The 15,895-nt window shown below is 36.8% G+C and overlaps 1 long non-coding RNA gene across 1 annotated transcript; it reads right to left on the bottom strand.

Annotated features, from left to right (window-relative positions):
* Nucleotides 1–6,980: 6,980 nt before the first annotated feature.
* On the bottom strand, nucleotides 6,981–14,844 carry LOC139148787 (uncharacterized). The gene is made up of 4 exons (XR_011556016.1): nucleotides 14,714–14,844; nucleotides 9,415–9,522; nucleotides 8,759–8,898; nucleotides 6,981–7,101 (listed from the first exon to the last, which is right to left on the bottom strand). It is a non-coding gene; the product is annotated as an uncharacterized lncRNA (long non-coding RNA).
* Nucleotides 14,845–15,895: the final 1,051 nt, after the last annotated feature.

The following is a 15,895-nucleotide window of genomic DNA, read 5'->3' as shown; positions in this document are numbered from 1 at the left end:
CGTAGTCAACTAAGAACCTTGGAGAAAGGCTTACATGTAACACTGTGGCTATGCCACTAAGTCCCTTTTGATTTTTGTCACAGCTCAAAATCGTTCTCCTACACCTCAACCTGAACCATGAACACCCCCACCAGGTTATGATTTGACCCATCACAATGGCATAACGTCAACGGATCTTGACAGACGGAAGTATTGACAGACGGAAGTAGTTGACACCAGCATACTGGTTTTCAACTCTAATACCTTCTCTGTCTATAAATAGACACGAGAAGGTAAAAACTGTATAAGATCCACCTGAGGTACTTGCACACTAATTTTCAACGCAATCAATCAAACAGCGGTTCTTGAGTTATTAACTTTTGACCATTTTCACATTTTAAATCTCATTTGCATAATTTAGGCAATGCAGACTTCATTTGAACAAAATCCCATCTAAAGCCCAGGATGCATCAACACACCAAATGCCAAGCTAAAAAGTGCAGCGGTTTGCGAGTTTTTGATGTTGACAGACATACTGTATGTACGTACAGACATACATACATGTACATACATACACACACACATACAGACGCCACAGACTTCAGCTTATATGATAACCTCACATTGGCAGACCAAATGTGAGCTAAAAATAACTTTTATGATTTTCTGCCCCAAAACACTAATTTTGCCAATTCTGTCGTAATTTCAACAAATGAATTAGAAGGGTAACACCCTTGCAAATATCCAACCTAAATTTGACAGCAATTGGGCCAGCGGTTTCAGAGAAGAATTTTTACTTAAAATGAGATAAATAACAAAAAAATTCAGAGAAAAATACAAAATTCAAGATATCTTCACAATATACATATAACTGTATAAGGTCTACCTAAGGTACTTACTCACTAATTTTCAAAGCAATTAAAACAGTGGTTCTTGAGTTATTAATTTTTGACCATTTTCCCATTTTGTGAGCTCATTTGCATAATTTTGGCAATGCAAACTTCATTTGAACAAAATCCCATTTATAGCCCAGGATGCATCCACACACCTAATACCATGCTGAAAAGCGCAGTGGTTCGCGAGTTTTGATGTTGATGGACACTTAATACGTACACACACACATACACACATACATACAGTCGCGGTAACCGATTTCAGCTTATACGATAACCTCACATTGGTATACCAAATGTTGGCTAACAAGAACAAGTCATCATTGATGACACAGTCCCCATGTGTTAATGGGTACTTTGATTACAAGTCCTTGGAGAGGATAGAGTCGCTCATTAATTAGATCTGTGATTAAAGATGAGTTCCATGGTAGTGAAAACGAAAAACTGCCACCCTAATTACATAGGGTCATTAGATCAGTCAATTACTAATTAATCAACAGGATGTTGCCAAACATTTTTGCATTCTATTATAACACTGACAGATTATCACGTGTACCACATTTCATAAACGATACCGCCAAGTGTCAATGAATTGTATTACAACACTGTGAGATCAACATCTTTACTCAGTTTTATCAAATTTGATGAAGTGTTTCTAAACATATCTTTATAATAAGGAAATTCATTACATATGTAAATTAAATATTAATTAACATAACACTGCATAGTGTCTTTATTCAATGTTGAAGCAATGTGAGCTCAACATCTGTATCAAGTGTCATGAAATTTGATGGACCATTTCTCGCCATATCAGCCTAATTACGAAAATTTATTCAATATGCAAATCAGTAGTTAATTGACATGATACTACTTAACATATCTTTGCATGCCATAACACTACTGGAAGATCGACATCTGTAACACGTGAATTTGATACAGCATTTCTAGACATATCATACTAATTATGAAAGTTCATTAAATATGCAACAATGCAACATAGCAATCAATTGACTTGATACTGCTTAACCCTTTGAACCCTGACCCCCTGGTACTCCACAACGTCATCGAACATTTCTGTCCGAGCCGGGTTCAAAGGGTTAATGTCTTCTCACAGTATTACAGTACTGAAAGATCAACACCTGTACCAAGTTTCATCAAATTTGATGCAGTATTTCTGGACATAGCCCCCTAATTAGGAAAGTTCATTAAATATGCAAATTAGCAATTAATTTGAATGATACTGATAAATGTCTTCATTCAATATTAAAGTAGTATAAGCTCAACATCCATACAAGTTCCAAGAAATTTGATGAATAATTTCTTGACATATCAGCCTAATTATGAAAATTCATTAAATATACAAATCAGCAATTAATTGACATGATACTACTACATATCAATGCATGCCATTACACCACCAAAAGAAAACATCTGTGCCAAGTTTCATTAAATTTGATACGACATTTCTAGACATATCACACTATTTACAAAAATTCATCAAATATGCAAATTAGCAATTAATTTACATGACACTGCTTAATGTCTTCACACTGTATTAAGTACTGCAACATCAACATCTGTACCATGGTCCATCAAATTTGATGCAGTGGTTCTGGACACAGCCCACTAATTCAGAAAATTCATTAACCCTTCGCAGCCCAGCTCATTTGCATAACAATGTGTAGTGGAGACCAGAACTCCACACTCAAAAATTAAAATATTCTGTAATCATTAACAGTGTATTGTTTATTCCAAATTTGTAAAAAAGTGGCTCAAAACTGACTACAGCAACCTGAAATAAAATTTTCCTTTCCAATGATATATTGCTTAGTGGGGAATTCAAGAAATTTTCTTGACACTTTTCCTCATCAAATGAAGCTGGCAGCTGATTTATTGCGCAGTTTTACACTTTCCTTTTCAGGGAAGAAGTCCTAGATGAAATAAAAATAAACAAAACACATAATTTGAGTGTTTCTCCTTTTTTTACATGATGTTATTTTGAAAATCAATGTTTTTCTAATTTTGCAATTGTTGTAGCATCATAGGGCCGAGAATTTGCTGTACATATTATTATATATCAGGGTGCAGGGAAAGACACTAAGGGTTGTCCGATTGCCCGGGGCAAGTGAAAGTCGCGTTCGGGCAAGTGAACCTCCGATGCCACTTGCCCGACGGGACAAGTGAAAAAATAATTACCTAGAAATCAGATTCTCGAGAGCAATTTTCTGGTGAGGGATCATATTATGTCATTGTGAACATTTCCGTAAGATTTTTCATTAAATTGCATGAAGAGTTGATGAAAAGAATCATATAATCGCTTTCAAAAAATGCAGTATAACTTCAAACAATACCACCGGTTAAATACAGTACGCTGATTTTGCATATGAAAAAGCTGTTCAGTTGGTGGAGCGTACGTTCACCAAAGTTTATTGCATTGACTGTGAGGTTACGGTGTCTCACAATATGTCGATACGGTAAAATAAAGAAACACACAGCGGTTTTTGTGCTTTGTATGAACGTTTATAATAATGTAAAAATAAAGTCCAGTGGTGAAAAATCACCGCAAAAATGGGACTTTTATGAAAACGAACTCTTCGATGTTAACTTGATGAGTGACAGTGAGTGGAATCGTGGCAAGACCGCATGCACTGAAAGTCATTGCAAGCTTTGGTGTCACCGGGTCCAGTCTTTGAATTTTCAATGAACACTGACTTAATTTTCAGGTCAATAAGCCAAAAGTTACTTGTCCGTGGCGACCAACCTCTCTTTTTGTGAATTTTCCCATTCTAAAATGACTGTCAAGAAGGACTTGGAACGAGTTTGACATCGAGAAATTCAGCTTTCAAACACATAGAAAAACACTGACGCCTTAGGTTGTTGGTTTAAATTCTATTAGGTCTGCGCATGTGCATTAAAGAGACCACCTAGGTTATTAGAAAAATATAGGATACTGGTGTATAGTGCAATGGTAATTCATAGGGCTGGTGTAGTAAAAACATGACAAATACATTATTTTTCAGAAGCTTCAAAACATTCCTTTATAGCTACAGATTTTTTTCTTTCTGTATAGATAAGTTAAAACTTTTAACTGCAAAAATACCTTGAAGGTACAGTTGAAATTGCTGTTATTATTTGTACATAAAGCCCCAAGAAAGTAAACATACAAACATATGAACTGTTAGAATTTTTTCTATGAATATGAAAGCCCCTCCAGCTGTAAATCTTTAAATTTGTCGACCTAAAAAAGGCTTCCTATTTTCTCTGGTTTTCTTCAAATTCTACCCATTTACAGGATATAAGTCTTTTTACTGCTTTACCAAACCATTCTTTAGTGAATGAAAAATTGAACAAGTATATTTACATTTTAACCATTACTTTGATATCCCGCCATACTACAAAGAAAACAAAGCATATGTGTCCCAGTTGAAAACATTCAACACTATTGGACTACTCTGTTGTTTCTGTTAATATTCAAATGCATATATGCAAGATGTACACAGTTTTTGCTATATTTGCATGGGGTGCCCTTTTACGTTTGGGCACACATTTATTATTTTTCTAGTTCAAAATTGCACATGCAGTCTCACTGGGCAGCTAATAATACTTGTATTCCAACTCCTCAAAGAGCACATTCCCAAAACTTGTTTTAGTTCGGAAGTAAAATCAAATAAAGAATGCTAAAAGATACAGCTAGTGGGGCTTTAATAATTAATTGAATTTAAATGAGCCATCCAGCACTCTTAGAAGTGTGAGGAGAACCCTATGAGAATGTCTGACACTTTCTCATGATAACATGATAATTTTCAAAATAAAGTGTGTGAAATGAAAAATCAATGTTTTAGCTTTTTTCAAACACATAAATTGTACGGGCAAGTGGTTTTCCAATTCGGGCAAGTGAACTGAACCCCCCACTTGCCCGAAGGGCAAGTGGATAAAAAAATAAGTGTCTTTCCCTGTATCATCAACCAACCTGTGCAAAATTTTATGGCACATTGAGGAAATGTTTGCATCATTTATAAACGTATTATAAAGTAAAGTAATATTGAACACAAATTTATCAAATTTACAACAAAATAAAAGTATTTATTTATAAAGTGTCTTTAATTCAAAAAAATGAGGGTACGATAGTTCTCTTTTTGGCGCCTGTACCATGTACGTCCGCCTTTCTTTCCAATAAATTCTGGGGATCGAAACTCAGACAGTATCCGCTAAGGGGACAAGTAAGCATCTAAACTTTGAAATACTACTTGACTGGCTTGGCTTGCATGTACTGGATCATATGGACTTTGAATTTTATCATAGCCTAATCATCGACAGCTGGTGAAATGACCGTAATTTGCAGGATAAGAAAATTGAACGCCTGAGGTCAAGATAAGGTCGAACTTTGAACGTACGATCATGCACGGTTGAGGTCACCGGCGGGCACATAGAGTTCATTATCATTGACATGAAAATACTTCTGATATCGGTTCTTTGGCATTACTTTGCGATCCCCGGTACTTGTAATCTGTCGTCTGTTGACTAGTAGTCGTTTACATCTGGCATGGTGTGAATTTCAATCAAATATTTTGCATTTCATCAACCATCTCATACCAGTACTGGTTTACGCCGGCACCGGGCCATCGTCACTGAGTCGCGTAGTGGTTGATTTCATCGACAACTTGTTGACGGAAAGGCGGCGGAATTAACAGAAAAAATTATCTAACGGCTGAGCTCTGATGCCTAAACTATGATAAGAACCAGATTCAGCGACCAAAAAATTCAGAAGATCGAACTTTCCTACCATGAGGCGACCCTATGAGATCTCAAACTATTTATCAGGCGCTTCCGTTATACAGTTTGCAGCATGTACTTGCCGCAGCGCTGCATCGATCTCACCTACGTCAATGTCACTCACTGTGTCTACATTTTGAAAACGGAATTAAAAATAATCTACTGGATGCGCTCTGACGCCTAAACGATGGTAAGGGCCAGATTCAGCGACCGGAAAATTCGGAAGATCGAAATTTTATTCCATGGGACGACGACGGATTTCACGCAAGATATCGGGCGCTTCCGGTTACAGTTTAAAGTCGTAAAACTTGAGTATTTGCAATAGCGCTGCATCAATCTTGCCAACGTCTATGTCACTCACTGTGTCTACGTCTGAAAAGCCTTCAAATTCCTCCTTTTTGTCATTGTCAAGGAAAATTCTCATGATTTAGGTATTCGAGCGACCGACATCTGCGATTTTTCAGTGAGGGTTTACGCTACGGCAGGACGTAAACAAAAATTTAAAATTCAAACTTAGCGACGCGTCCGAGAAAACATCGATCGATTTTGTTCAAAAACTTTTAATGGCAACCTGTATATTTATGAGCAGCCTAACATTTGCTTAGTACGTCATCAAAAATGATGATACGTTCATCACGGAAAACCGTTACGTTTCCCATATCTTCAAATCGACCCGGAAGTCTGGAATGTTCGGGCGCTTTCGTGCCTTTGGCCGCACCCCCATAGGGCATTTGAGGGCGCTCTGGACTGCAAAGGGTTAAATATGCAAATTAGCAATTAATTCGCATGACACCACTAAGTGTCTTTGTAAACTTATATGACACTGTGTGCTAAAGATCTATACCAAGTTTTATCAAATTTGCTGCAGTATTTCTAGACATATCACCCTAATTACAAAAATTCATCAAATATGCAAATTAGCAATTAATTGATGCAATACTGACTGTGTGCTATCAGAGCTCTGTGTGACGAACATCTTTACAAAGTTTCATCAAATTTAGTGCAGTCGCTTTAGAAATAGAGCTCTTTTTCAAAAAGTCATTGTCAATGACATAGTCCCCATTTTTTCAATAAAATGACCGTCACATGGCCATATTTGGTCGGATCGCAAAACAATTTGACGTGCATATGCCTGACATAAGGAGTAATCCTTGTACCAAGTTTGAATGAAATTGCTCCAGGCGTCTCTGAGATATCTGCCTGAACGGACGGACGGACGGACGCACGCACGCACGGACATGACCAAACCTATAAGTCCCCCCGGACGGTGTCCATGGGGACTAAAAACAAACAATGTATTTTATATCTGAAAAGAATCATGAATACTATAACTTACCTCTAATTGCTCACAGATGTTTTGCAGTTTGACTTTCTTCTTACGAGCTGTCCTTAAACATAAGATCACAACTTTGGCAAATTGTTTAGCAACCTCATTTTCTTCAAGTTGTGGCCATCCCTGATTTCAATGAATAATGAATTTAATATTAGTTCATTCCAAGATTATGAATCCAGTTTACTGGAAGAGCTGATACTGGACCATACTATTTGAAGAAGCGTTGAGGATAGCAGCACTGTTGATAGCTTGTTTTCAATACAAGATATTACCATATCTACTTTACATATGACTTTCATATTTAAATCCTACCTCTGATGATTCTTGATAAAGATGTGTGCAACATTGTTTTCCAGAATGAAATTATTTCAAATGTACAACTCATCAATGCACAAGTTTCTATCAAAGAGAATCTTGAAGCTGCCTTATTTGCAAATAAATATAAATTTTTACTATAACCCAAACAGGATTCGAACCCCTACACACTCACGGCAACATCGCCTAGCTGCTAGGCCTCACACAAAACCAGTCGGCCACCACTTCCAACCAAAAAAGAGTTGGTCACAGTAACCGACTTAGATGTTTCAATTCTGTGCGCGACCGAGCAACACAGTGTGTGTGGAGCAGACAACACACAGACACAGTACACACACATATAGTAATCGGAAAAGCACGAAGCTTTTTACTGAGCTATCAGACAGACTCGGGGACAAGTAAATATCCACCAGCAGAACTGTCCACTCAGGTTAAAGAAATATAAATTTTTACTATAACCCAAACGGGATTCAAACCCCCACACACTCACGGCAACATCGCCTAGCTGCTAGGCCTCACACAAAACCAGTCGGCCACCGCTTCCAACCAAAAAAGAGTTGGTCACAGTAACCGACTTAGATGTTTCAATTCTGTGCGCGACCGAGCAACACAGAGTGTGTGGAGCAGACGACACACAGACACAGTACACAAACATATGGTAACCGGAAAAGCACAAAGCTTTTTACTGAGCTATCAGAAAGACTCGGGGGACAAGTAAATATCCACCAGCAGAACTGTCCACTCAGGTTAAAGAAATATAAATTTTTACTATAACCCAAACGGGATTTGAACCCCCACACACTCACGGCAACATCGCCTAGCTGCTAGGCCTCACACAAAACCAGTCAGCCACCGCTTCCAACCCAAAAAGAGTTGGTCACAGTAACCGACTTAGATGTTTCAATTCTGTGCGCGACCGAGCAACACAGTGTGCGTGGAGCAGACGACACACAGACACAGTACACACACATATAGTAATCGGAAAAGCACAAAGCTTTTTACTGAGCTATCAGACAGACTCGGGGACAAGTAAATATCCACCAGCAGAACTGTCCACTCAGGTTAAAGAAATATAAATTTTTACTATTATTATAACTCAAACGTGATTCGAACCTCCACACACTCATGGCAACATCGCCTAGCTGCTAAGCCTCACACAAAACCAGTCGGCCACTGCTTCCAACCCAAAAGAGTTGGTCACAGTAACTGACTTAGATGTTTCAATTCTGTGCGCGACTGAGCAACACAGTGTGTGTGGAGCAGACGACACAAAAAAATATAAATCAAACTATAAATTTTGAGGTTATGATTGTTGATATGCTTTGTTATTTTACCCAGCATGTGATAAGTTTAAAACTTTTTGTCCACTAGCTGTCAGATGTATATAGGTTAATGTGTTTGGGCCTGACAATGGCAAGGGAAATTTTTCTCTGGATTTTTACAAATTGTTATTTTTCAAACTTACCACAGATGATTCAACAGCAATTGAACTCAACAACTCTGGATTTTTGAAAACTTTATCAGCTTTCCATTTGTTGTGCATGTAGTCTTGATTCTCATCATCCATCTCTTGGGCCAAGACATTGGTCAACAACTCCAGTAGAACTGTAAAGAAAATCAAATTATGAATAAAGTAATCCCTTTGTAACTCACACTTTAAGTTGTACAATTACAATCAGAAAGCAACAGCTTCAAATTGTCAATTAACTGTTACTGTAAAGTGAAAACTGATAAGCCAAGATGCATCTTAATCTCTTTTTCTCTCAAATATCAAAGAGATAATGTGCTGTGCTGCAAAATGAAAAGTGAGACACTTGTATTGATAGTTCTTGTTATACTTTTTACAGGAAACAACCACTGAAAGTAAAAAAAGATTGTTTACTTAGTGAATTTCATCACAATTCACTGATCAGAAAGTATATCTCAGGGATAATTCAACCCGAACTTGAAAGCTATAGGATTAGTGTATTTAGAGGAGATGAAATTCTGACCGAAACACATTCAAATAAGCTACAAAACATTAAGTATGCAAATCATTTGAGCAATCTCAATGTTGTCATCCCTGAAACCATATTACATTGAATCAGTTACAGGAGGCAATGATAAGTTTTCCACACCAACCTTTTCCAAGACTGTAAATATCACAATAATCATCATAGTAACCTGGAGGTTTCTCAAACAAAGCAGGATCCTGATATCCTGGAGTTCCACTCACACCAAGTTGAGAGCCTAGTTAAAAGAGAACTTTAAAGTGAAAAACATTTAACAGTCACCACTCTATTAGATGAACAAGTCATTGTTGATGACACAGTCCCCACTTGTTAATGGGTACTTTAATTACAAGTCCTCAGAGAGGATAGAATCCTCTTCATTAATTAGGTCTGTGATTAAAAATACTGCGATACAGATGGGGGTTAATGGCCGAGAATGAGTTCCATGGTGGTAAAACATAAAACCAATGTAGCCACCATCCTAATTACAACAGGTCATTAAATGAGTCAATGATGCTGCCAAACATTTTTGCATCCAATCCTAACACTGACAGATTATCACCGGTACCATATTTCATAAAGTTTGATGCAGTGCTTCTGGACATTCGCCCTAAAAACAAAAATTAATATGTAGATGCAAACTAGCAATGCATTTAAATAATATTGCTAAGTGTCATTGAATTGTATTTAAAACACTGAGATCAACATCTGTACCAACTTTCATCAAATTGACGCAGTATTTGTGGATATATCACTCTCATCAGGAAAGTTCATTATATATGCAATTACACATTACTTAATATGACACTGAGAAATGTCTTTTTAAAGCAATGTGAGCTTAACATCTGTACAAAGTTTCATGAAATTTGATGCAGTACCGGTATTTCTTGACATATCAGCCCAATTATGAAAATTCAATAATTGACATGATACTGCTACATGTTGTGGAAAATTGATGTGTATATGTATGACGTATCTCAATGTCCTTTGAATGATACTGGCGGAAACATGTCTGAGTTATGGCTCTGTACATGAAAAAAATTGTGACAAAATGGCCACCAGGCAGCCATATTGCATTGGGTTGTAAAACCAATTGACATGCATATTTATGACATAGGTCAATGTCCTTGTACCAACTTTGAATAAAAACTGTTGATAGTTATCTAAGTTATGGCAGCAGATATGAAAAAATGGTAACATAAGAGCCGCCCACGCAGCCATATTTGATCTTACCATCTAAAAAATCACCATACATATGTATGACATAGGTCAATGTCCTTGTACCAACTTTGAATAAAATCGGTTGATACATGCTTGAGTTATGGATCTTGACTTGAAAAAGACATATCAATATGGCCATATTGATATTGGCCATATCACGTGGCCATATGGGATCTTATCGTGAAACAAATTGACGTACATATGTATATAATAAGTACCAACTTCAGTGTTCTCCACAAATAAAAAAATACCGCAATTATACGGTGTCGCTCAAATTTGATCAGAATTGGTATATACCAGTATGGGTACCAAAGATCAACAATAAATGTTGTTTCTATCTGTTCAGTGCAGGAAAATTCTACGTTGATGTTATGACAATGATTTCTGCACAGTACAACCAGAAAAACAACAAGAAATATTTAAACCAGAAAAACAAGAATGAAAAAAGTAATTAAGGTCTGAAACTTTAGGTACTGGAGGTCAACTTTAGCAACATGCATAGCATAGCCCCCCTTAGTTTGACCATAGACGGTCTTCCTCCCCTCTACTGACGGTCTTCCTCCCCTCTACTGTCTATGGTTTGAGCTGGTCTGTTAATATGTAACAGTTCATAAACAATGACAGGAAATGACTCAAGTCAGGGGAGTAAGCCTGTTTCAAGCCTGTTTCAGAATTTCGCTTTTTCTTACCTCATTTGCACATTTTTGACACTGATGTGTTCATTTGAACAAATTCACATCTCAACCCCTACATCTACCTGTACACCAAATACTGAGACGGTAGCTTTGGCGGTATGGGAGCCTTTGTGTGTGACGGACATACATCCGCACATACCCACAAATATACAGACATAGACGCCACTTAGACTCATCATATAAGCTCTTTTTGGTATTTATATATAAAACCAAATATGAGCTAAAAATTAAGTCGGTGGCTAATTTGCATAATCATTTGCATAATATTTACATAATCGTTTGCATAATATTTACATATAGTTTGTATTCACCAAAAATTGACAATCTGATTTTTTCAAAATTTAGTACATCCTCACTAAGTTGCATAAGCTCCTACCGTTGTTTAACTCAAATAAAGAAAGGTTAGGAGAGTAAAACATAGGGCCAAAGTCCCTGAAGCTACTATAGACATGGATACAAAATTAAGTATTTCCTGACTGTACAATGTATGAAATTATCTCACTAAGGTCATCCTAGCCACCTGTAAACCAAATAGTAAAGCTGTCTGACCAGCGGTTTTGAAAAAACAAGCGACCCAACAGTTGACAGAGCTCTGCTGTGTTATGTAGCGAATAACCTTTTGTGACACATGTATTGATGAAGAGGCTGGATATCTTTGATAGCTCATTTCAGGATGGCCTGACCAAAAATTGAAAAAAATTCCTTAAAAATACAGATTTGCATATTTCATCAGACTATATTAGTCTATAATAGCAAATAAACGAGAGTTAATTACATTCTAATTAAAGTAAACAAGACTTGCTTAAATCAAGATTTACGTCATAAAAAAACAGCATATCTGTCAGGTTATAAAGAATCTTGAGCTGGTTATCTTTTAATATCAGTATTTTCATCCTATTAACAAAGCACATTTTAACTTTCAAATTAACATTGTAAGTAAGTTCTGTTGAATAAGTTGAGACTGTACGTACTCAGAGAAAGCACACTGAAGAGACAAATGTTTGAAACTTAAGAAGTTCAAGGTCATCAAAAGCATTATAAGGAATCATGTTACACTTTCATTGCACTGTTTACACAGATTGCATAATTGCTATAAATAGCACATGAGGGATCTTACAGACCAGCTTTACCATAAAAACCCTATCACTTTGACCACTCTTTTAATTGACCTCAAAAAGTAATCTTATTTTATCCTTACCAAGTCAACCATAAATGGAAATTAGAACTTTCTCTATCTCTATTTATTTGACCACCCTATCATGACAAACTACCGGTATTATGAGCAATTTCTTTTAGATAACATAAATGGTGGTTCAGAATATATCAAAGTTGGGATTCAGGAAAGTTGCCTTTACATGTTTTAATCCTCCAAGATGGTAAGCATTTCACTATGAACTGTCAAAAAAAGTTGAACTTTCTGATAATTCCACACGAAAATTATTTTGGCTTTGATGATTTCCTAATTAATTCAATTATTTAAAATCATATTAATTTTTTTTTCTGGGTGAATTGATAGGGTTTATACAGTACAAGAATTACATACAATGTTAGTCAAATTTTGACCAAAAATGACAAAAAAATTCCTTAAAAATACACATTTGCATATTTCATCACAATTTGAACAAATCTAAGTTGGGTTATCCCTAGGTACCTCTATACCAAATAACAAAGCTGTCTGACCAGCGGTTATGAAGAAGAAGATTTTTTACCAAAAACACCTTTTTTGGCATTAATTTGCCTATTTTCAACAATATCAAAAAATTAAAAAAACTTGTTTCTCAAAATCATATTTTTCATCTACACAACAAATATCAAATCAGTAAGTACTGCTGTTCTCAAGATATTTGAGTGGACGGACGCCTCACAAACGGACATACATACATACATACATACATACATACATACATACATACATACATACAGACTGACGACGGACGCCGGACGGATACCCATCCCAATAGCTTCTATAGACTATAGTCTATAGTAGCTAAATATACCGTTACAGTTGGTAAAACTGCTCAGATCAAAGAAACTATTAAAAGATGTAAAACAATGAGACATCCAAGTTCCCGTGACAGCATCGCTAGGAAAATACTTCGTTTTTCAGTACGTTTATCAGGGCTCTCTGACCCTGCGCACCCCCGGTACCAAAATAGAAGAGTCCCACTCTGATGTCATATCCGCCATTGTTTACAGTATATTTTCATTCATGCACGCGATCTGGGATTTTATTCTCTTCACTGTGCATTTTCATTTGTTTAAAGCAATTAACGCTCCATCTGTTAAGAGTTTTTACCGCTGACTATAACAATTTTCATTGCTATGTTGCTGTTTTCACAAGATACTGACCGTTTGATCTTGGAAAGTTGAGTTGCTTTTACGTGCAGCCAACGAATGCCGGTGCGGTGACAGACAGTTCCCTATAAGCTATGCTACGCGTATACGCTGTTGATCGGCAGCATACATGATGTCTTCGTTCCACGTTTACTTTTTATTTCAAGATGTGAGTCAAACAGAAATTTCACCAAATTGCCACTTCTCTATCTAGGGAATGTGTAATCAGTTTGATTTCAAAATATTTCGTCAATTAAGAGCGGAAATCGTCGCTGACTTTTGCTGTCTTTTGACTATGGTTGTATATCAATTTTTCTGTCCTTTACAATTTCTTTGGATGGGTCGGTGGAGTCAAGGGGTTGAACGATAGCGTCGCGGGCCGCGACGCTGTTTTGGGCTGGGGAGAACCCTGAATTTGAGGGTGTTAAAAGAATGTAAGTACTTTCTTGGGGGAAATTCGGCAAAATCAATCGAGACAACACTTAGATCTTGATGCGACCACACAGTTTATTGTGTGAATGGGTTGACAAGTCGGTCGAGCTTCTCTCACGGTCTTTCTTCCGCTATGATCGTCATGACATATCTTGACGAGGTACTAAAATGACAAATTCACACATACAACAACAGCAAAATGTGCCTTATTGATTTAAATTAACACTTCATTGAAATTAAATACAGAAACAAACAAAAGCAAGGCATAAAAACACTTGCTGTAAACAAAACCCGCCACCCCAGAACAAAGGCTGACGGTGGGTTTCAAAAGCATGGGCGGCCAAAAATTAAACTGGGCGGCATAGATTTTATCTGGGCGGCCGTGAAATAAAAGTGGGCACACCGCCCATTTAAAAGGCGCCGTGGAGAACACTGCAACTTTGAATACATGTTGATACATGTTGATACATATTGGATCATATCACAAAACAAATCAACGTGCATATGTATGACATATGAAGTAATCCTGTACTAAGTTTGAATGAAGTCACTCAAAGCATCTCTGAGATATCTGCTTGTACGGAGGGGACAAATGCTTGCTCGGATGCACAGACGGGCGCACGCATGGACATGACCAAACCTATAAGTCCCCCACGACGGTGTCTGTGGGGACTAATAACCATTGGTAAATATCAACAACACCAAACAAATATACTGTCAAAGATTCCTTCTTCAGTTAAAGCTTACCTGTCTGTGAGAGATGTGTTTTTTTTCATGGCTGTCTCTCTGGTGAGTCCAGTATCTCCCAAATACGGCCACCATGAACCACTGAGTAGCACGTTGGCTGATTTAATATCACGATGGTACACCTTCATTTTCTAAATAAAAGAGAAATGTTTGGTAATATCCTAGGTTAATTTATCATCGTGTCAGAATTTTAAAACAAGCCACCTATCAGCTGATAGAGCTCAACGGAGGTATGTATAGAGTAAGTTCTTGTGACAAATGTGTTGATGACAAATTGTTCAGAGAAAAAGATCTGTGATTCAAAGAAAGAAAAATAGCTTCAATATATAGAGAGTTTGAGGCTGTCACCTGTTTGAGTCTATAGTTTAGGCAGAGTGATACATTAGGTTGATTATGGGTTAAGGTGGCTTGCTGGTAAGAAAAAATGAAATCAGGATTTTTCTGAAACTTTGTACAGATGTCAAGCTGGGGTAGATATGTTAAATAGCAAAATAAAAAAAAAGGTCCCCATGCAAATTTTGGAGCTATGGCGCCCTCTATATTGTCCCGCGAAAAGATTTAGCTGAAATTGGTTAAAATGTTGTATTATTCGATTAACTAGTGTCATTGAATAATAAAACTGAAATAAAGTAAAAACATTTGACAGATTTTATACAACACAAGTCCCCCTATTGTAATATATTTGTTTTGTGATCTACTTTAAAAATATCAGAAAATATAACAACGTTTCCATGAATAGTGCTTTTATAAAAAGAGCAAAGTTTGGCCAAATTTTGATATTTTAATTACAAATGTCATGATCTGAAATCTACGTTTTCTGTAAACTCTCGTAAATTAAGCCCAACAATATATAGATTTCGAATCAAACGAAAAAAATGGGGGTCACCGCACAATTTTTTACGATATGGCATTTTTAATACAAAAAATGCTACACTGAAGCGCCCTCTAGCAACAGATCCCTGTTTAGTTTGATATATTCGAAACTTTTTTAATAGGTATTAAATAAAGTTTAGTTCACTTAAATACAGCAAATAATCCCACATTTGTCACGCTTAAAACGGGCCTGTTACACAGAGTTTGCTATCTTGGTGTGAACTGTTTTGACAAACCAGATTGAAAGTCGCACCGCAAGGTAATTGTATGCTATATCGCGACAAAAAGACCACTGCCGGAAAGATGGCT

Source organism: Ptychodera flava, chromosome 13 (genome assembly GCF_041260155.1).
Source record: "Ptychodera flava strain L36383 chromosome 13, AS_Pfla_20210202, whole genome shotgun sequence".
Lineage (NCBI taxonomy): Eukaryota > Metazoa > Hemichordata > Enteropneusta > Ptychoderidae > Ptychodera > Ptychodera flava.
The sequence above is the reverse complement of the archived record's forward strand: the minus strand, read 5'-3'. Positions and strand labels throughout refer to the sequence as shown.